Below are 23393 nucleotides of genomic sequence, written 5' to 3'. Positions count from 1 at the left end.
GACTCCTCTAGACGTCCCTCCAGAGGGAGAGGAGGCAAGGGAGCAGGTGGCCGAGGAGGTAAACCCTCCGGTAACCAGAAGCAATGAGATGCTTCCGGTGGGAGGAAGACTCCGCCTCTTTTAGGATCGTTGGACCTTCGATTCCTGGGCTCACAGCATCATCAAGAACGGACTAGGCTGGAGCTGGGAAACACCACCACCATTTTTCCACCGATTCTTCAAACACTCCTCCCCCGTTCTGGAAGAATACGTCCAAGAACTCTTGAACAAGAAGGTGATCAAGAGGGTAAAGTCCATCAGGTTCCAAGGAAGACTATTCTGTGTTCCCAAGAAGGACTCCGACAAACTCAGAGTCATTCTGGACTTGTCCCCTCTCAACAAGTTCATCGTGAACGACAAGTTCAAAATGCTGACTCTTCAGCACATAAGAGCCTTACTGCCTCAAAAGGCATATACAGTCTTGATAGACATGGCAGACGCCTAATGGCACATTCCAATGAATCGCCAGACCTCCTCCTACCTAGGATTCAGGCTTCAAAGAAGACAGTGCGCCTTCAGAGCCATGCCCTTCGGGCTAAACATAGCCCCAAGAATCTTCACGAACCTCGAAGAGACAATCGTTCAACAACTACGCCTACAAGGTGTCGAGGTGATGGCTTACCTGGACGATTGGCTGGTGTGGGTAGCATCAGAAGAAGAATGCCTGCAAGCTTCCACAAAGGTGATCCAATTCTTGGAACATTTGGGCTTCAAGATAAACACCAAAAATCTCGACTTTTTCCAGCTCAGAAGTTCCAATGGCTAGGCATCCATTGGGACCTCCAGTCACACCGTTTTTCCATTCCACTGAAGAAGAGAAAGGAAATAGCAAGATCTGTCAAGAGACTTCTCAAATCCTAACAGATTTCAAGACGACAACAGGAACGGGTGCTCGGCTCCCTCCAGTTTGCTTCAGTGACAGACCCAGTGCTAAGAGCACAGCTAAAAGATGCATCGGGAGTCTGGGGAAGATACGCATCAAACGCTCGAAGAGATCTCAAGAGACCTCTGCCGACTCGGCTACGATCACTCCTCAAGCCATGGTTGGAGGCAAAGAATCTGAAAAGGTCGGTACCTCTTGAACTACCTCCACCCTTGGTCGTCATGTATACGGATGCATCACTAGAAGGATGGGGGGTGGGGTCACTCCCATCAACGTCAAGTTCAAGGAACATGGTCTCCCCAATTCAAGACGTTTCACATCAACATCATGGAGGCCATGGCAGTCCTTCTCACCCTGAAGTGGCTGTCCTCACGTCCCTCAGTCCACATCCGACTGACCCTGGACAGCGACATAGTGGTCAGATGTCTCAATCGTCATTGCTCAAGATCGCCCCAACTCAACCAAGTGTTGTTGCCCACCTTCCGCCTGGCGGAGAAGAAAAGATGGCACTTCTCAGCAACGTGACATCTGATGCTCTATCCAGGACAGCCACAATAGAGTCAGAATGGTCCCTTGACGCAGACTCATTCTCCTTCATCTCCCAAGAAGTCCCAGAACTGCAGATCGACCTCTTCGCAACGAGCGACAACAAGAAACTTCCTCGCTACGTGGCCCTATACGAGGACCCCCGAGCGGAAGCGGTGGACGCCATGTCCCTGGATTGGAACAGATGGACCAAGATTTACCTGTTCCCTCCACCCAACCTTCTACTAAAAGTCCTCACTAAGCCGAGATCCTTCCAAGGAATAGCGGCCCTAGTGGCTCCCAAGTGGCCCCGGAGCAACTGGTTCCCATTGATCCTGGAGTTACAACCCAAGCTAATTCCCCTGCCGGACCCAGTTCTAACCCAACAAGTTCAGAAGTCGACTGTCTTCGCTTCATCACAGAAAACCCGAGACCTTCATCTCATGATTTTCTCTCCCTAGCCGTCAAGAAGAGGTTTGGGATCTCAAAGGAAAGCTTAGACTTCTTAGAGGAATATAAAACAAAATCTACCAGAAGGCAATATGAGTCATCTTGGAAGAAATGGGTGGCCTTTGTCAAAGCTAGAAATCCTAAGGAAATATCAATGGATTTTTGTTTGTCCTTCATTCACCTTCATGGATGAGGCTTGGCAGCCAACACGATTTCCACTTGCAAATCGGCCCTGACAAGACCCTTACTATACACCTTCCAAATAGACCTGTCTAGTGAAATCTTCAACAAGTTGCCGAAGACATGTGCTAGACTCAGACCCGCACCTCCTCCGAGACCCATCTCCTGGTCTCTCGACAAGGTGCTACATTTTGCCTCAGGTTTGAACAACGAAACTTGCTCTCTGAAAGATTTGACTCAGAAAGTGATTTTCTTGTTTGCTCTAGCCTGGGGGCTAGAGTTAGTGAAGTTGTGGCATTATCAAGGGAAGAAGGCCAGATCCAGTTCGCAGAAACAGGCGAACTCGCCCTCTTTCCTGACCCAATGTTTCTTGCCAAGAACGAACTACCCACCAAGAGGTGGGGTCCCTGGAGAATCTGCCCTCTGAAGGAAGATGTTTCCCTGTGCCCAGTGGAGAGCTTAAAGATCTATCTTCGAAGAACTTCGGACTTGGGTGGAGGACAGCTCTTTAAAGGGGAAACATCGGGTTCTGACTTGTCACTTAAACAACTAAGGGTGAAGATCATCACCTACTTCATTCGCAGAGCGGATCCTGACAGTACACCCGCAGGTCACGATCCCAGGAAAGTCGCCTCTTCCCTGAATTTCTTCCAGTCGATGGACTTCGAGAGTCTTCGCTCATTCACGGGCTGGAAGTCATCAAGAGTGTTCTTTAAACACTACGCGAAGCAGGTGCAAGAAATCAAACGCTTCGTGGTAGCTGCAGGTAGTGTGTTAAAACCTGCTGCTTAGTGCTGCGATGAACAGTGAGTTATATGGGACTAACTCTAAGGGTGTGTGTGTTGACCCTAGTGCGCAACATAGTGAAAATAGTGTCACCAAGTGACACTACAGACTGTTTTAAATATACTAAGGTGAAGTCACATAGACTAAACACTTGTGCCACGTGTTTCAATCATGAAGTATATATAAGACATTCTAGAAAGTCATTATAATTCCTATGGAATTAACGTGTGTGATGGAAAGTTTTCCTTTTCAGATACTACAGCTATTTCTATTAATGTCCCAAGTCTATGTAACTGATTTACATTCCATTACAATTTACATTTATTACTTTTATGTATGCTAATTTTTATTTGTTCCGTAACCGAAATACAAACCACGCTATTTAAATAGGGTATTACTTTCGGCGTAGCTGAATGACGAGCCATTAGATTTTTAACAAAGGTGAACTACCCCCTCGCTAGTTAGCGGGGGGGGGGGGTGAGGGGTAGCTAGCTACCCCTCCCCCCTCACACACCGGTGAACTGATTCACTTTGCTTTTGGCTCGGGTGATGGTCAGACACGTGTGCTTTCACCCTCGCATTGACAGCCTTAATCTTTTTTTGCTTTCTCTTTCAGTTTGTGTGTTTGGAAGTTGGCCTCTCTCCTTATCATGCGGAAATGCTATGGTTTACCCGACCACTCTTGTGGGACTTATATGTCGGCGGTCGAGACGGACCCTCACACCTTGTGTCCGTTCTGCAGAGGTCAACGGTGTGATAAGGATAAAGTGTGCAGTGAGTGCAGGGAGTGGTCTACCTCCCAGTGGAAGAGGTTTTCCCGGCGACGGAAGAAGTCTAAGTGGGATCTTTCTCCTTCAAGGGTTTCCTTGAAGAAGGAAAATTCCAAGGACTCTTCTTCCGTTGCCCGAACCTCCTCTGAAGCTCCCGCTCGATCGGTCTCTCGTGAGAGGCCGTCGAGTGGTAGCGTAGGCCGTTCTTTTGTTGACCGACCTCGGGGTTCGGGAGAGGGAGTTGCCTCCCATAGCGAGGCAGCTCCTCCTCCTCCTCCGGGGGGAGGATTTATCTGTTTCGGTTTCTGTTTATAATGATGATTTATTGCAGCTTTGGGCTTCTTTTGGGCTTAAGAGATCGCCCTCTAGGGAAGCCCTGTTTAACTTGATCCAGTTGGGCGCAGCTGTCAAACAGTCGCCGGTGATAGCGGAGGTTGACCCTCTGTCTATCGTCGACGTTGTTGTGGCAGAGGCTTCTGACGGGTCGGGTCAAATCCCTGCCTTGGGTGCTGATGTTGCTGAAGGCTCAGTTCCCCCCTCCAAACATCCTTCGAGGGAGGAGCCGAGTCCAACGGTCTCTCCTGCAGGTGATTCTCCCCCTCGGGGGAGTTCACTGACAGAGACTCCTCTTCGGAGGACCGACGATGGTGTTCCTGCTCCCAGAGGACGTATCCGTCGCAACGCTCGCCCTCCTCTTCGCCGTAGAGGTCTTCCTTCTCCCCACAAGGGAGTTAGGAGGCGCCTCTTCGGCTCCTCGCCCTTGCCGTCCCCCGCAGAGGATCCTTCTCGTCGTGAGTCGACCGTTGCAGCCGCATCTCTGGACCTCTCTGCAGATCGTTCGCGATCTCCTACGCCTGCCAGACCTGCTGATCCTCCTTCTCCGTTCGTGGCAGCTGATGCGCAGTGGGCGCCCTCGCACCCCGTTATCCAACAGGCACCGGTCCCTTCGGGGCAAGAGGGCTTGTCTCACAATATGAGCAAGTCCCTTAAGTGCCAGGTTTTACCTGTGCACCCAAGATCTCCTGTGCGTGATCGCAAGCCTTCTCCTGTTCCTGCTGTTGCTGAGAGTCTTCCTGTGCCGGAAACAATGCGCCAGCGATCTCCTATGGCCGAGTCGACATGTCAGCACTCTCCTGCTCGCCATCGATCTCCTGCGCGTCAGCGATCTCCTGTACGCCAGCGATCTCCTCCTTGCCAGCGCACATCTGCGCGCCCTGGTCCTGATACGCGCCCTGCGCGCCCACGATCTCCTGCACGCCCACGATCTCCAGCGCGCCCACGATCTCCAGCTCGCCAGCGTACTTCCCCTGCGCGCCAGCGCGTAACTACGCGCCATCGCTTGCCCGCCCACCCACGATCTTCGGATCTGGGCGTAGGAAGGAAGCCTCATCCTTTGCCTTCTCGCCAGCGTTCACCTGCGCGCCCTCGGAACTCGCCCTCTCGTCAACCCTCACCTACGCGCCATCGCGTGCAGTCACCTTAGGCCCACAGGTTCCAGCTCCTACCGTGCGCACTTCCAGAGGTGGACGGGACACGACGCGCCCACGAGCAGTCTCCTTCACGCGCTTCTAAGCCAGCTGGCCCTGCGCCCCATCTGTCTTCTCCAGATCGCGCACCTGCACGCCAGCGATCTCCGGCGCGTCCACGCGCCCCATCGCCTGCGCGCCATCACTCTCCAGCACGCCCACGAGCCTGCTCACAGAAGATCGCCTGCGCGCCCACGCGCAACCTCACCTGTGCGCAGTCGCTCACTTACTCCCCCTGCGCGCCATCGCTCCCCTGTGCGCCATCACTCGCCTGCGCTCCGTCGTTCACCTACGCGCCGTCATTTTCCTGGTCGCCAACACTCGCCCGCGCATCCTCGCCCACGCGCCCTCACGCGCGCCCACGCCTCCATCTCCGCGCTCCTGCGCGCATGCACACGTACGCGAACCTGGGATTGTTCCATCGCGCGAACGCCAGCGCGAACCCAAGCGCGATTCTCTCCGGGTTTCGCAACGTGAGCTTTCTAGCGAGTCTTCTGGAGCGAGAGCAGTCAGGTCATCTGCTTCACGGTCCCCCCCCCTGCAAGCGCACAGTAGCGCGCTCACAGGAGGAGGGGAGGTCTTCAGAGAGGTCGAGGGCCCAATCTTCTTCCCTTTCTTTTCAAGCAGGCCCTGTGGTATCTACTCCGAAGGATCGCCCGATGCCCTTCCCTCCAGCGGGAGTCTCTGACACTGCGTCTGTCAGTAAGCAGCCATGGTTTGGGTCCCTTATCAGAGCTGTCGTCCAGGCTGTTAAGCCTGCCTTCGCTGATTTGGGTCTCAAATCAAGGCAGCTCCGACCCCACTGAAGAGGAAGAGAGGAGTAGAGATCGTGGTGACTTCTCCCAGGGTCAAACTGGCTCCTAAGAAGTCCGTAAGGAAGGCTCCTTCCCCCCCTCAGACGTTCTCTCCTCCTGTGGACGAAGCTTTTCTGTCCTCGGGAATCTACCGAGGTGAGACCTTCTCCCACCGCACCAATGAGAGAAACCCCACCGCGAGTAGTAGAGTTGTCCCGTGTTGGGGCGGAGAGGAGCCCTCAGACTTTGTTGCTGGAGTCCTGCATCCCTCCTAGAAGGGAACCAAAGGACTCAAAGACTATCCCGAAGTCTTCTTCCAGGATTCGACCAGAGCCAGCGAGACCCCAGGAGAACGTCCACGTGTGCCCCCAAGTAGAGCATCTGGGGACAGGAGACTTTGCTGCCAGTTCACCAGGAGGAGAGCAGCAAGAGTCAGAACATGCCTTCTGGCAAGTCTTGACTCTGATGAGGCATCTCAACGGGTTCAAGGACCCTGAGATCCCTCCTCGTGAGGGCAAGGACACGGTCCTGGACCGAGTCTTTGGCACTCAGAAACCCACTAAGGCCAGTGCGGCTTTGCCTTGGTCCCAAGGGGTGAAGAGTGCCAGGGATAAGTTTGAGGGCCAGCTCTCCGAGCTCGCCTCTTCCAGCCGTTCCACTGCTGGCAACAAGCTTCTCCCACCTCCTCGTGTCCAACAGAGGAGGTATTTTGAGATCATGGAGGAGTCTTGTTTAGCTCTTCCATTCCACCACTCTGTGGAAGAGCTTACCAGGGGAGTCTCTCTTGAGAGTCTCTCCAGCCGGCAAGTGACATTTCCGGCAACAGAGATCCTGAGTCAGGAGAAGGTCGCAAAGTGTGCCATGCAGGCCACTTCGTGGCTGGATGTCTGGCTGGGGTCTCTGGGCATCCTGCTGCGATACAAGGATCTGTCCAAGGAGAGCACCAGGAAGGCCTTGGAGACCTTCCTCCTTTCGGGCACACGCACCATTGAGTTTCTGGCCCACCAAGTCTCGAACTTGTGGGCAAACTCGCTCCTGAAGCGACGTGATGCGGTGACCGAGAGGTTCCACTCGAAGGTCCCAGCCATGGATGTCTGCAAGCTCAGACACTCTTCCCTCCTGGTAAAGAGTTTGTTTGAGCCCAAGGATGTGGAACAAGCGGCTGAGAGATGGAGAAAATCGAACCAGGATTCTCTTCTCCAAAGGGCTCTTACAACAAAGCCCTACAAACCTCCAGCACCTCAACAACCTTGCCAGTCCAAGACGACGAAACCGGCAGCGGCAGCAAAGACGAACGTGTCCAAGCAGCAGCCCTTTCCTGTCAGAGACAAGAAGGGCAAAAATTCTTCCAGGGGAGGCAAGAATCCTAGAGGGAGAGGCCGAGGCTGCAAACGCTTGGATTGGCAATCACCCTGCATGTCCACCAGTGGGGGGATGCCTGAAAAGTTGCGCATTCAGGTGGTAGCAACTTGGGGCCGATTCCTGGACGATCTCCGTGATCAGTCAAGGATATCGCGTCCCGTTCATAACATCTCTCCCTCCCCTGACAGCGAACCCAGTGTCGTTGAGCTCCTATGCCATGGGATCGGCAAAGGGGCTAGCCCTACGGGCAGAAGTCGAGACCATGCTGAAGAAGGATGCTCTCCAGGAGGTCGTCGACGGCTCCCCAGGCTTCTTCAGTCGACTCTTTCTTGTAAAGAAGGCGTCTGGAGGCTGGAGACCAGTCATCGACCTCTCAGCTCTGAACAAGTTTGTCAAACAAACTCCGTTCAGCATGGAGACAGCAGACATGGTCAGACTTGCAATGAGACCACAAGACTTCATGTGTACACTGGATCTGAAGGACGCATACTTCCAGATCCCAATCCATCCGTCTTCCAGGAAGTACTTAAGATTCAGCCTAGACAACAAGATCTACCAGTTCAAGGTGCTGTGTTTCGGTCTCTCCACTGCACCCCAGGTATTCACCAGTGTTCACCCTGATCTCTTCGTGGGCACACAGGATCGGCATCCGTCTCCTCCGTTATCTGGACGACTGGCTGATCCTGGCAGACTCGGAATCGACCCTTCTTCGACACCGAGACAAGCTTCTGGGAATTTTCCAAGATCTAGGGATCATGGTAAATCTCGAGAAGTCTTTTCTGCTTCCATCTCAACGACTGGTATATCTAGGCATGATATTGGACACCAATCTCCACAAAGCCTTTCCATCAGACGACAGGATAGCAAGGCTGAGGAGTGTCGCAGATCCTTTCCTCAGACGAGAAGAGCTTCCTGCCCAATCGTAGTTACGTCTTCTAGGTCACCTTTCCTCCTTGGCCCGTCTAGTTCCAAACGGCCGCCTCAGGATGAGATCCCTACAATGGTGGCTCAAGTCCCGGTGGAATCAAGGCCACGATTCCCCGGACATTCTGGTCCCTATGGGTCCTGCTGAACGGACGGACCTTCAGTGGTGAGTGGCAGATGAAAACCTCTGAAAGGGAGTGGATCTTCTCGTCCTCCCCCCGGATTTGATGCTGTTCTCGGACGCTTCAAAAGAAGGGTGGGGTGCCCACGTTCTGAACCACAGGACCTTAGGCCTATGGTCAGACTCAGAAAAGTGCCTCCACATAAATCTGCTAGAAATGAAGGCCGTATATCGGGCACTTCAACAGTTCCAACAAACCCTGGCAGGTCAGTCCGTGGTGGTGATGAGTGACAACACCACGGTAGTGGATTACATCAACAAGCAGGGAGGTACCTTTTCACAACAGCTATCCCATCTTGCAGTAGAGATACTGAGTTGGACTGAAGTCCACTCAATTCCACTATCGGCTCGCTTCATTCCGGGCAAAAGGAATGTGCTCGCCGACAGTCTGAGCAGAGCATCGCAGATAGTGAGTACCGAGTGGTCTTTGGATCCTCTAGTAGCCAACAAAGTCCTGACTTTGTGGGGTTCCCCGACGGTGGACCTGTTCGCGACAGCCTTGAACTTCAAGCTTCCGCTGTACTGTTCCCCAGTCCCGGACCCCAAGGCACTCTGGCAAGATGCCTTCCAACAACGGTGAGACAACATCGACGTTTACGCCTTCCCACCGTTCTGTCTGATGAGAAGGGTGCTCAACAAGACCAAAATATCGGTCAACCTGTCAATGACTCTAATAGCTCCGCCATGGCATCATGCAGTGGTTCCCGGATCTTCTGCAGCTCCTGACGGAACTCCCGAGAGAACTTCCTCCGCGACACGAGCTACTCAAGCAACCACACTGCAACATCTTCCACAAAGCCGTAGCTTCGCTTCGGCTTCACGCCTGGAGACTATCCAGCATCTCCTCATAGAGAGAGGGTTTTTGCAACAAGTTGCGGAAAAGATGTCTCGGCACCTGCGAAAGTTATCCGCAGGGGTCTACCAGGCGAAGTGGGGAGTCTTCTGTGGTTGGTGTCGTGGAAGGGGTATCTCTCCCCTCGATGCCACTATTCCAGCAATAGCGGAGTTTCTTGTGTTTTTGCGGGAAGAAGTGCGCCTTTCAGTCTCAGCAGTGAAAGGCTATCGCTCAGCCTTAAGCCTGGCCTTCAGGCTGAAAGGAATGGACATTTCCTTCTCGGCGGAACTTTCTCTACTCATACGAAGCTACGAGCTTACCTGCCCTCAGTCGGAAGTGAGACCTCCTCCATGGAATGTGGTTCGAGTTCTCAGGTCTCTTAAGAGACCTCCATTCGAACCATTACGCCAGGCTTCTGATCGTCACCTGACTTGGAAGACGGTGTTCCTACTCGCATTGGCCTCGGCCAAGCGAATCAGCGAACTTCATGGTCTCTCGTACAACGTCGCCCATTCAAGGGGATGGGGGGAGGTAACGTTCGGGTTCGTCCCTGAGTTTGTGGCTAAGACTCAAAATCCTGGGATTCCTGACCCACGGTTCGACTCCTTCCGGATTTCGAGTCTCCGTTCTGTAACAGATGACCCAGACCATCTCCTACTGTGCCTAGTAAGGAGTGTGAGGCTCTATCTTAAGAGGACAGCTGCAGCTCGTCCTCGAGTGCGAACATTGTTTGTGAGCACAGGAAGGACGAAGAGTAGGGTCACTAAGAACACCATCTCAGCATGGATTCGCAGGGTCATCCACCATTCCCTGAATCCAGACCCCTGTCACGTCGCCCTAGAGCACACGATGTCAGAGGCATCGCTACGTTCCTGGCATTCAAGAAGAACTACTCAGTGACGCAGGTTCTACAAGCTGGGGTTTGGAAGCGTCAAACGACCTTCACAGCCCACTACCTGTAGAACATGACCCACATGAGGCTCGATATGTTCTCTATCGGCCCTGTGGTGGCTGCACAACAGCTGGTCTAAACCTCAGGCTCCTTAATGGACAAGTAGCAGAAGGTTGAGGGCATTGTTACCCGGTTTTAGTCTGCATGAATGAAAAAGTATGCCTGGCCCTTACTCTTTTCTTCATCCTCCCCTCTCTTGGGGAAAGCAGCATCCTGGGTTCTCTGCACAGCTGACCTCAAACCACTGCAGGTAAACCATGCTTCCTTGTGTTCCTAATATTAAGATATTACTGTCGCGTCCCCCATACCCTGACGAGGTGGTATTGGGAACGTCTTATCCTAGAATTCCATCTAAAGGATTCCAGGTCAACTTCCTAGGACGAGTCACACTTTATTCCTTCACACACAAGCTTACGTAGGCTGCACGTTCCTTGCAGAGCAAGGGATTTGAGAGGTGCAGGGACTCCTTATCTCGAGTGCTACACACTCGGATTCTGAGTCCCTGGGCAAAGCCAGTAAGGCTGGGACTTACCACCCTACCTAAAGGTTAAGTCACCCTATTTAAATAGCGTGGTTTGTATTTCGGTTATGGAACAAATGACAAATTCGTAGATAATTTGTATTTTTCCTAACCATACAAACCTTAGCTATTTAATCATAATTGCCCGCCAGCCCTGTCCCCCGTGAAGTCCTACCTATAAGCGAAGTGAATCAGTTCACCGGTGTTTGAGGGGGGAGGGGTAGCTAGCTACCCCTCCCCTACCCCCCGCTAACTAGCGAGGGGCTAGTTAACCCTCATTAAAAATCTAATGGCTCGTCATTCAGCTACGCCGAAAGTAATACCCTATTTAAACAGCTAAGGTTTGTATAGTTAGGAAAAATACAAATTATCTACGAATTTGTCATTTATGCCCAAATAAACGAATTTGCTGTTTTCGTGCGTCTTATTTCGCCCTAACATTGTAATAAAATACTGTTTGAGAGTTTTAATATCCTTCTATTCTGTATAAAATAAATGAACAATGAAATTCTATTGTTCCTACACTTAAACAAACTCATCTAGACAAGTCCAATAAGACTCATCCCTGCTGGGGGCCAGGAAGCAGTAACATAGTACATGCTTAACTGAAGTGACATATACCGGTAATGTCACAGGTATCTTGGGTCATTAGACCAGAGGAATATTGTCTAGATGTCGAAGGCACTAACGAGGGGAAAAATCCATGATACATTGATCCTCTGGTACACTTCCATCAGGACGACATGGCCTGAGCCCCAAAAACGGATTTTGAGCGAAGCAAAAAATCTATTTTTGGGTGAGATAGCCATGTCGTCCTGATGGACCCGCCCTTATTCTCTATTAGGCCTTTGCAGGCTCCCTCCCGATCTTACTGTATCATGGGGGCTAGCCTTGACGCCAAAAGGAATGGAGTTCGCGGGCGGTGATGACGTCAGCCGAGATGGCGTCGCTTATGACGTCATCCGAGTACCAATAACAGTAACAGAGGAGGAGAACTTTGCAACGGCTCCTCCCATATCTTGCCACCAACTTCCCCCTCAAAGCGTAAACGCTATGTGGGATGCAGATAGCTATGTGGCGTGTCAAGAATACGTCCCCTGTTATTATACGATATCCTAAAGGGAAACCTTAAGGGTACTCGTGCCAGAAGTTAGAATTCTGGAAACCTTTAGTTTAATTCTCTGGGAATATCCACTGTAGTCATATATAACCTAAGGAAGCTACTAAAGGAACCTTCCATCAAAACGACATGGCTATCTCACCCAAAAATAGATTTTTTGCTTCGCTCAAAATCCGTTTTTAGGACCCTGTTGTAGTTACAGTGTTAGTGCATATAGCCTATAGGAAATAAGGTAGGGCATTAATTGTGATTTGCTGTTAGTGCTTGTGACCTTGAAAGGGAGTTCTCGGGGCCTTACCCCCTGGCCAGGCCTGTGACCTGGAAAGGGGGATTTTAGGGGCCTTTCACCCTAGCTAGGTCTATTACCCGGGGAAGGGATATCGGGGGGGAGGGTGTTTGTCTGTTGCAGCCCCCCCCCCTCCCCCGGCTAGGTCTGTGACCTGGGAACAGGACTTGCATATGTCTGTAACCTGAGAACTTCTATGTTAGGTTAGGTAGCTGTTACGATCTTAAAATCGTTACATTTTCTTTTAATAATAAAAATAAATGTTTCCAACAACCACCATTGAAATATGGGAAATGAATATAAAAAGAAACTCACGAAAAAACACAACACGTTTATTCACAAACTTTTAAAGATAATCATTGTTACTAACTCAGTTACTCTAAATGATAAATCAAATCAATCAAAACATTAACAGAAAAGGGGAACAGACATTAAGGTAGAAATACTTAAGGAATAGTTTTCTGCAGCCGCTGAGATGATACAGGTATGGCTGCCTCAAACTTGAGAATGTTGCAGAAGGGCGGCTGAAGTTCAGGTGAAACTGGCACGGTGATTATTAGATGCGAAGACATCACAGAATTAGTGGCATCAAGATGAGACACCTGAATATCTTCTCCCAGAATTTGATGATAGTGATGAAATAATGCCAGACTGCAGGCAGTGTTAGCTACTTTTTGTCTAAAGCAGGTAGGGCTGGCTGCTTAGTTTGTCTCCCCTTCTCAGCCATAACAATATTTTGCAGATAGGCATTTATCGTCTGTTAGGAAGGTTGAAAAATGGCTCCATCAGACTTCGGGTCTTTGGTGCTTTCTATCTTGTCAGGACTTGGTTCTCATCTGCTTTGGACATAGTTCCTTTCTTGTCTTATGTCCTGTCCTATCTCTCCTGAACAATCTCTTCTTGAAGTTTAGATACCCATGTATGGCGGAGTTAATTACAGTGGGCAGTAGTCATTTCTATAGAAGGGTTTTTTTTTTTTTTTGACAATTCTGCGTCTTGATTGGCCTCTCAAAAACGCACACTTCGATCACGGCATGGAATCTTCTAAGAACAAATTGTTCCGTAACTGGTGTACAAACCTACGTTCTTGGCAGATCATTTTAGAGTGCTGCCATGAGGTTCGCCTCTAGAGGTTGGACTACTTTCCCTTCCGAGGGAGAGTTTTCCTCCCCAGGTATGGGGTTGTTTCTCCCTTCCGAGGGAGAACTTCCCTACATCTTCATCATTTCATCAACTCCAACTGTTATTGGTATCTACGCCTACACTACGCTCCCGCCTTACTGAGTCTCTGTTCCTTCGGAGGTAGAGCATATTCTTAGGCATGTCTCTCCTGCAAAGTGATCACCTCTCGTTCACGAGAGGAGTCACTCATAGAGACTCCTCGTCGGAGGATTGTTACTGGTGAAGGTCATCTTGCTCATCCACCGGCCCTCAGGGGCGTCATCCCTTCTCCTTAGAAGTACGCCGTCACCTCCGGTGAAAAGACGACTCTTTGGTTCGGCAGCAATGCAGCCTTCCCCCGCAGATGAGCCTCTTTTTCCGTCGTCCTGTCCCTGCACCTTCTCCTGACGGCGCTGCAGTTAGTCCTCGGACTACGGTCCTGAATTCTTTTGTGGATCGTTCGCAATCGCCATTGGTGGATGTTCGCCCTTCCAAAGGGCACATCCCAGTTCCTGATCGTCCTACATGCCGTTGCTGTTCCTGTCTCTGGTACAGCCTCTTGAGGCTCTACCTAAGTGTGCAGCTGCGTGCCAACGCTCTCCAGTGCGACAGCGCCTTGCAGTGCACCAGTGCTCACCAACATCTCGTCAGCGCCAGCTTGCTCCGTCATACTTTCCAGAGTGCCCGCGCTCTCCACCTCATCAGCGCTCCACAACATTTCAGCGTTCGCCTGACTTACAGCCTTCTTCTGCTCGTCCTCAGCGCCTTCCAAAGCCCCAGCGATCTCCCGATTACTGGCACTGTCCAGCGCAGCCTCACCGTTCCATGGAGCAGCGTTTGTCCATTCACCAGTGCAAGTTTGCTTTCCAGCTCGAGCTTGTCAGCGTTCTCTGGTGCAACGGCGCTCACCAAAACCACAGTGCGCCCTTACGCAACCTTTGTCTTTGGCTCGCCAACGCTCTCCTGCACTACAGTGCTCTCCCAAGCTGCTGCACTCTCCTGGGCACTAGCGCCAGCGCTCCACTGCGCATCAGCATTCTCCAGTGCCCGAGTTTTCACCAGGTCTTCAGCAACCTCCAGCTTGCCAGTGCTCACCTGTGTACCTGCATTCTCCAGTAGCTGCTCTCCAGCAACCTCCTGCGCGCCCGCGCTCTCCTGCACATTCTAAGGAGACTGCGCAACACCCTGCACAGCGCCTTACTGCATGCCAATGCTCTCCTGCTCACTTACGCTCGCCAGTTCACTAGCACTCGCCAAAGCGCCAGCGATCACCTGTGCACCAGTGGTCGCCTGCTCACCAGCACTCTCTTGCGCTCTTCTGTGTATTCACCGAAAACTCCGCACCAGCATCCTCCTTTGCATTTCTGTACTGCGCGCAAGTGCTTTCCTGCATATTCTCTGGATACTACGCACCAGCATCATCCTGCACACCGCTTTCCTGCGTGCCAGCGCTCTTCTGTGTGCTCGCCAACAATCCAGTGCTCTCCTGGGCACTCTTGCAGTAGGCATAAAAAACAAAAGGGAAAACTTTTTGTGAGCTCACCATTGCTCCATTCCTCTCCCCGCAAACACATTACAGCACGCCCGCCGGGAAAAGAGGAAAGAGGCTTCACAGAAGGGTTCAAGATTCCAAAGATTCCATCTTCCAAGGCAGATCCACCGAATCTACCATCTGTCGAGACTCCTCACAGGGAACCTTTTATCCCTTTCTCTAACGTAGGTTTTTCTGACAGTACCGCTGTCAGCAAACATGATCTGGATGTTGCAGACTGCGTAATATTACCTCGCCAATCTCTAATTGCCTGATCGCCGATCACTATCTCACCGACCGCCGTTCACTAATTCGTCTTCCACCAATGAGAAATCGTCAATCGGCTGATCACTAGATCACCGTTTGCTGATTGTTAGCTTGCCAATCGCCAGATCACCAATTGCTAGCTCATAGTTCTCTGATCATTGACCTCCAGTCTTGCCAATTGCTAACGGTCTCTGATTGCTAGCGTGCTGATCGCCGGTTGCTAGTCGATAACGTGTCATCAGCTTACTGATCACTAGATCGCTGATAAGTTAGACAAGATCATAAGAACTCTAAATGCCTAAAGTAAATAGCTCTATCAAAGAGCAAGTTGAGTCTCTGTGGATGTACTAAAGTGTCGAGGCATCCAGAATCCTTGTAACTCCTCATAACTCTCTCTCTCTCTCTCTCTCTCTCTCTCTCTCTCTCTCTCTCTCTCTCTCTCTCTCTCTCTCTCGCATTCAAAATTCTTAAAGGAATGACAAATGTAGATTACAACAATCTATTCACGCTTATCCCAAATCAGTCCAGAGGTAATGGATACAAACTGGAATTGAAAAGATACAACACCACACAATGTGGCAATTTCTTTACATTCAAAATAGCAAATACATGGAATAGACTTCCGGCAGATGTAATAAACTGTAACACGGTAAACAAGTTCAAGAATAAGTGAGACAAGATCATAAGACCTCTTTATAAATCGCTCTACCAAAGAGCAAGTGAAGTCTCTGCGGATGGACTAAAAAGTCTTTGAGACATACAAAATCCTTATAACTCTCTCTCTCTCTCTCTCTCTCTCTCTCTCTCTCTCTCTCTCTCTCTCTCTCTCTCTCTCAGAAAGAATTTTGATGACACCGTACTCTCCATCTGGCCAGTCGTTCTTATCCCAAACAGGATGAACTGCTGTCACATTATTGTTGTCCGAGCATGTCAACTCGCTTTCTGGCACAATTTTCACGACAGAGGTATGTACCTCATTCACATTGCCTTTTGCAATACTCCGAACTGTTATTCGATCATGGTTGATGTGGGTTACCCTAAATGGTCTGATAAAGGTAGACTTGAACTTATGCTCTCTACTTTGAAATCTTTTATTGTAGGCCTACACCCAATGGCCAATTTGAATGTCATGCCTGATTAAAAAGAATTCTTCAAAATCTACCTAATCTAAAAATACAAGGGTCCAATGTTGTTGCGAATAAATGTTGGATAGATGTAATGAACACAGATGGTCTTCACGTAACCTTAGATGCTTTCTTTTCCCAGTTAAGATGAAAGAAATCTTTTTAGTTGTCCACAGTTAAAACTTAGAGGGGGGAATCATTGCATAAGAACTCTTTATGACGGGATGAAACTTGCTATAGTGGCCTTACCCTTTAATATTATATTTCTTTGCAAAAAATGTCGAATTCATAGAAGTAGTTATTGAAAATAATTATTTCAATAAAAAAAATCAAGAGATTACAAAGGTATAAATCGGAAATATATAGAGATTGTAAAATTGATAGTGTACAAGGATTGATAACTTATCATTGAAACTGCAAATTATATTTAAATTACATATGAAAATTGTAATATAGAAACATCGTAAACAAATTGAGAAATGATTTATGAAACTGTAAGTCATTTCTTATTTATAATTCTATACAAGTAAAGATCTGAAATTATTTTGTTTCATGTCTTCTCTAATGATGTTGCATTGCTGAAGAGTGCTATAGTAAACAATATATCAAACTTCTATGAGAAAGAATATCAATCGGCGCCAGCTGCCCCGGGCAAAGTATGTCTTATCTACATTTTCAATAATAAAACTTGGATTTTAACTAACAATAGATGAAATATGATATATTCAAAAAATCTTCTGAAAGCTAAACACATTCCAAGAAATGAAACATATTTCAATAGACTCCTTGACGTTATGATTAACAACATAAAATTGGCAACGTATGATACTGGTACCAACACCCAAGGCCTGGAACATGTAGTTGATTGGTATGGAGACAGACAAGAAATGAGTTTGGTTGTGAGGAGACAGGCCGGATCAAGCTTTAGGGCTAACGAAAACCAGTCCACACACACTCACTGTCAATGCACTCTTGAGTCGTTCATTCAATCTTTATCTGGTAACCCTCATGGAAAAGGTTTAGAGGTCATACGCACCAAAAGTAGAATCAGTCAGCTAAGAGAAATTTCATAGACAAAAATAAATAAGTAATGATTAATATAAAAAAAAAACTCATTGTAGTAGCCTGATTCCAAACTATACTTCCATACCAAAAATAAGTTTGGCACGACTTATTTTGAAAAAAGACCCTGGTCCGACGGCCATATAGCTTTTGTAAGAGTATAGCTATAGTTGTAGTTTACTAAATGTTGAAGTGGCTTACCCACTGTAGTTTGTAGTATACTTTAGTGTCCCAAATGCTGTCAATAAGCCCTGCATATATCTCGACTAGATATGTGCCAGTGCGGGAGAGCCGAGCCAAGGGTAATGGAGCATTAGTTATCTGGATGGTGTACAGATCTGATGGAACTCAAGTGGCACTGGATGAACAACCAGGCTAGGTATAGAGCACCAGAGGTTTGAACCTAGTTGCATCCCCTATTTCAATGTGTTTTTTATGTTTTATACGGTTGGGTGGTCAAAGAATAACCCTTAGACCTTTAACCGTGTAACACAAAATGTTCACTTGTATTCCATTGTGTTGTACTAATAAAACTGATTGGAGGAGCCTGGAGGTGTTGCTTGTCAGATAGATACTAAAGTTGAAGTTCTGATGGCTATTCCATTTTAGCTAAAAACATACCTCCAGACACAACCAGAATCTGATGCTATTATCGTTGATAGTTCCTCTCTTTAATATTCATTATCCCCAAAGACATCAAAGACCTTTGAGGAATATGCTGTCCGAGATGTAGTTTAAATGATCCAGACATACCCATCAAAGTATGAAAGAGCAGACATGGTTTTTTATACCTACTGGATTTCGAGCCTGAAGGCTAAAACAAGGTCAAAGAGAGGTAAGGAAGATCTATGTGGAGTGACAAAAAATACTACCACCCAACTGGAAAAACTTCCTGCGAGACAGTGACAACAAAACTGCCCTTTGGGTTCCTAGCTGACAAGATAGTGACCCTGTGTTCCGACAATATCTTAGTTGTGACAAAAAGGAGATCAGGCTCTTTCAAGCAAACCTATCTGCCTTGAAGGCTTTAAGCTATTGCAACCACGAAGAGGCTAACACCAGAATCTTCAGCCATGCTCTTCATGCAGCCAATCAACAGATGATGTCTGTCTTGTGTTGATTAAGGTACAGTATGTGACACAGATATTCTTGCTGTTGCAGTCTGTGTTTTTGCGACTAAAAGATGCAGGCTTAGAAATGATTTGGGTAGAATTTAGCCAGGGTAAGTCCATTAAGTGGTTTCCATTTCTTGATATGGAGGTGAATCTTGGCTCAGGGAAATCCAGTAGGAAGTTGTTCTTTCACGCCTTCACTAGCTGTGATGTTGTGTCAGTTTTTTGTGGTAAAGGCAAGAAAACTGCATGGCAAGCTTGGGAGGTTTGCCCTGAAGAAAGCCCTGTCTTCAAAAAGCTCCATCAATACCCACCCATCATAGATGATACAAACGTCAACATTCTTGAGAAATTTTACATCATCATGTATGACGAGCAAAGTACTACAGACAAGGTTGATGAAGCAAGACAGTTTTTGTTGCCTCGGAAGTAAAGGTCTTTGATGCCATTCCACCAACAAGGGCATCACTCATTCAGCATGTGAAATGGTCTGCCTTCCAAGCAGCCTGTATATCGGGCCAGACAACAGTGTGCAAAATGCACATTGTAAGCCGTGGCTGGCAAAATGATGGTGAGGGCTGGTAAGTGCTCTGAACAAACGTTCCACCCATCTGTCAGACTTATGAGCAGTTGGCAAAATGGGGTTGCAAGACTGAATGCTGAGAACGATGCAAGTGCTATTGCTTCAGCCTTTAGTGTACAAGGTTGTGTGCCTGCATGTGCGAGGACCAAAAGAAGAACCAATGGAAGCTGTACATCAATAGCAAGTAGTTTCGAGACTCGACACATAAGTCAATCAGCTTTTTACATAGCTCGTGAAACACAGAATCAAAGTTACCATTACTATTTTATTAGCATATTGTAATCCTCATTGTATCATAATATTCAATCATTTTGATTTTAAAAATACAGAATTGGATTTTCACAATCAAAAACATATATTTCGATGTATAGACCATAAGAATAGGAATATTTAATCAAAGTACAGTTCAAATATCGTTCAAACTCTCTTCAAATGTCGGCCATTTTGTATTTTTAAGTGGGTAACGTGTTTTTCTAGGTCTGAAGCATTTGTGTCCGAAATAAGATGATTTTATAACCAAATGAAAGATTGTTCCAACTTTCTGCCCCAATATCAGTTCATAATGTTCTTCATGCTTTTTCTGGAGATTTATAAACTAAGTTTCCCTTCTTTGAAAAAAGGAGAGGTGATATCAGCCCCCCTAAATACATGCATGAAAAGAATGTTGTCTTAATAATTGATCCATACTTCATGTAGGCTTTTGTGTAGTCTTTTTTCCTCCGTTTTTTTAGTCCTTTTCATGTTATTTTTTTTTGTCCGGCCAGTGCGGTCTGAATTACCAGGTGGTCTACATCTCCTACTATTGTTACCAAGTCAGTGTGGGAGGATTTTTCAGTGGCGGCATTAGCAATTAATGCATATGCAGTTCATTGGCTTGTTTTACAGTAAATCCCTGTGGGCAAATTTGTGATGAGATTTGTAATAAGTATGCTCTTATTTCATTGTTTGAAAGAAATTTTCTCCTGATTTCTTGTTGCTGGCATAGTTTCATCGAATATGGTGTCCCTGGTAGCTCAACTAATTTGATAACCTTGTTCAACGCATTGTATACCTTAATGATTGCAGTCTCATTGTAGTGATTCTTCACGTATACAGTATACCTGGCCAGAATTGTTGAAAAAAATCTTCTCATATTACAGAATTTTAATAAAAATCCCTCGCTCATGCCAAACAACTTGATGAAACTATAACAAGGGAAGAGGTGCTATTTCATGCTGAAAGTTTTGCTCGGTCTTTTGTGTTGCTGTTGCTAGGGTAGCATGTGATGATAACTGTACACTTATCCTGTTTCCTTTTATCTCATCTCTTGTTCTTCATGATAATAGTAAGGTAGTTGGGTGTATCGGGCATAAGTGTGTCCAAATCAGCCAGAAATTAATTTGGTGTTTGATCCTGATCTACGTTGCAGAGTCTCAGGATCACCTACTTTATAAAACTGCCTTCTTTATAAACTCCTCAGGTGCATCTTCACAAAATTCACAGTCTGAAGGAAATAAAAATCAAAGTCTTAACATCTCTTAAATAATTTGGGATCAGCTAGAGGTTTTGTTTGGATTGAAAAGTTTCAACACTTGTTTATTTTGTATATAGTTGGTCCTACAATGTTTCACGCACGTGATACATTTTAGTCTTAAGTGAGAATGTTTTCCATTGTTCCACCCACCCGTTGAGATGCTACCGCTAGAGTTATTGGGTACTTTGACTGGCTAGATAAAACTATATTGGATCCCACCCTGGTTAAGACTCATTTTTCCTGTCCCTACACATTTACCAAATAATCAGGCTTATTCTCTACACATTCTCCCCTTTCCTCATATACCTGACAACACCAAGAAACCGAAAAAACAAGGTCTTCACTTAATGGGTCAACTACTGCACTATAATTGATCATGGCTGATTTCCACATGGCCAGGGTGTAAGACTTTAGCTATGGTAAGAAGCTCTTTTAGTAGAAGTCCACTCCAGTATCAAACCATTGTTCTCTATTTTGGATAGTGCCTTAGCCATTATAACATAGTCTTCCACGGTCTTGGGTTTGAGTTCTCTTGCTTGAGAATACACTCAGATACACTATTATGTCCGTTTTTTTATTTCCTTTTCTTACTGGGCTATTTTGCCCGTTGGAGCCCTTGGGCTTATAGTATCCTGTTTCTCCAGATTAGCTGTAAATAACTATAATGATAATGATAATACTGTAGTCTCTCGTTGTTCTTGCACCCTTTTCTTTAACCTCACAAGAGACTTTCTTTGAAAGTACTACTTTGCAAATGAGGCATTTCCTTGGTGAAACGATTTTCCAGATAACATTAAGGTCTAATAGCTGGTCAAAATTCCTCGTTCATACTCTGTGAAAACATAAGAAAACATTACAGTTAAAGTAGGAACAAGATTTTTTTTGTCATTTGAAATAAATTTACTGATGATTTACATACACACACACACATTATATATATATATATATATATATATATATATATATATATATATATATATATATATATATATATATATATATATATATATATAGTTCCTGTCTTTAATGTTATAGTGAAAGGGGGAGTTGTTGATTTTACAGGGGGGGGGGGTAGGACAACTATTTAGAAGCTAGACAAAAGATCCTCTCTCTCTCTCTCTCTCTCTCTCTCTCTCTCTCTCTCTCTCTCTCTCTCTCTCTCTCTCTCTCTCTCTCTCTCTCTCTCTCTCTCTCTCTCTTTCTACACAGCTTGACTTTTTTGTAGGAAACTTATGGGTCGGTCATTCTAGAATATTAGCAAAATATCAGATACAAAAATATAATTTGTTTCTTCATTACGTGACCTTATGATGGTTTCACGTAAACCATTATGTATCGTAGTGGAATTTTTTTAAAATTCTACTTATGAAATTAGTAAGTATATATATTCAATAAGAAAATATTAGTATAGATAGAATAAACATAAAATATTATACTTACCTCATAAATGATAAGAAAATATACGCTACTTCTGACAATTTTGTTTTGAATCTTTCGAAGACCTACATCACAGGTTCTAACAGTCTATGGATTGACTCTGGGTTCTAGCGTGTAAACTTATGCAAGGCGAAATGCTGTTGGCTACGATACTCTGTAAAGTCGAACAATTATTTCGTTAGTGGTTGTTAACAGTATTATGCGCTTAATACTTATTTTTACTGCAAAATAAGAATAAAAAGGGTAAGGTAGAAAAAAAATTAATCTCCGAAAGTAATGGTACGGGCAAGAGAGATAAATGACAGCTTATTTTATTGTTTCTGCAGGAAGAAGACTACTAATTACGTAATTATTTACCAGTTTTTTATGGTGTACTTACCTGTTGAAGTTATCCTTTTATAACAGTAATCTTATCTCGGTAATCTTATCATATTTTTGCCATGTCTACCAAGAAATTTAAGTTAGTAAACCTAAGAGGCATGGCGTTACCTTACAAGCTAAATTGGGCATGATAGAGATATGAAAAGAGGGAAATGTGGTAAACATTGCACGTGCCTTAGCTCAGATAACGTTTACCTCCATTATCCATGATAAAGACTTTTTTGTCCAATACGTGACTAAGAACACTTCCTCATCGAAAACTACTACTGTTAACGCGATGAGTGGCACGTGGCATACAATGAAATGTAATAACTATTACCCCTTTGGATAGAAAGACAGACGCATGAACGAAATCCGAGTAGTATGCTTATCCATGAGAAGGCCAGGTTTTTATTTTTGGAATTACTTAAAAAGCAACCATGTGGAAAGGACACTTCATTTTCCGCAAGTCATGGATGATTTAATCAGTTCAAGAAGCATCTTACTTTGCACGATGTTGAAGTTCAGGAGGCTGTTGCTGATAAGTTACTGTCGGGGAATTTCCAGAATCATGAGAAAAGAATAGTTGAAAAGCAAATTCATCATGAATTCTTCAGTGTCGACTAGATGTGTTTTTTTTTTCTTTTTAAGTCTACTATACCCTTATTCTCCTGGTACTAAAGAACATCTCAAGGTTCCCTCTTCCTGTGGTTTGGATGGCTAATACGAATGTATGGGTTACCATGGCTATTTTCGAAGAATGATTTAATGGTCATTTGATAACAAGGCAATAAGTATTGCAGGGTAAATAAACTTCCTTTTAAGGATATGTTGATCCTTGAAAATTCCCCCAGACATCCCACGTATATGATCGACGTGGACCCGAATTTTATAGTTGTTTTCTTGCCACTGAACACCACTTCTCATACACAACATGTGAACCAAGAAGTCAAAGCGATATTCAAGTTGTGCTATTTACGACTTACTTTATGCCAGGAAGTTACTGCTACTTAGGTAGAGAACGGAATGAATATTCTTGAATTCTGGAAGGGTTGCAATATTTATCAGGCAGTATTTAACACACTTATGAACCGAAGCGACATATCAAGG

The 23393-nt window shown here is 46.3% G+C and overlaps 1 protein-coding gene across 5 annotated transcripts in view; it reads left to right on the top strand.

The window, feature by feature from the left end:
- The window catches only part of LOC137654538 (facilitated trehalose transporter Tret1-like), a 111099-nt gene that overhangs the window by 49555 nt on the left and 38151 nt on the right, over positions 1–23393 (top strand). Inside the window, exon 1 of one of the 5 annotated variants that reach the window (XM_068388259.1) lies at positions 19750–19785. The exons of the other annotated variants lie outside the window; for them this stretch is intronic. The gene's annotated coding sequence lies outside the window, so the exon portion shown is untranslated. Of the gene's footprint in view, positions 1–19749; positions 19786–23393 lie in introns of those variants that run through there. 5 annotated transcript variants of the gene reach the window in all.

This window comes from Palaemon carinicauda, chromosome 15 (genome assembly GCF_036898095.1).
Source record: "Palaemon carinicauda isolate YSFRI2023 chromosome 15, ASM3689809v2, whole genome shotgun sequence".
In the NCBI taxonomy this organism is placed as follows: Eukaryota; Metazoa; Arthropoda; class Malacostraca; order Decapoda; family Palaemonidae; genus Palaemon; species Palaemon carinicauda.
Note: the sequence above shows the minus strand (reverse complement) of the source record. Positions and strands in the feature narration are given on the sequence as shown.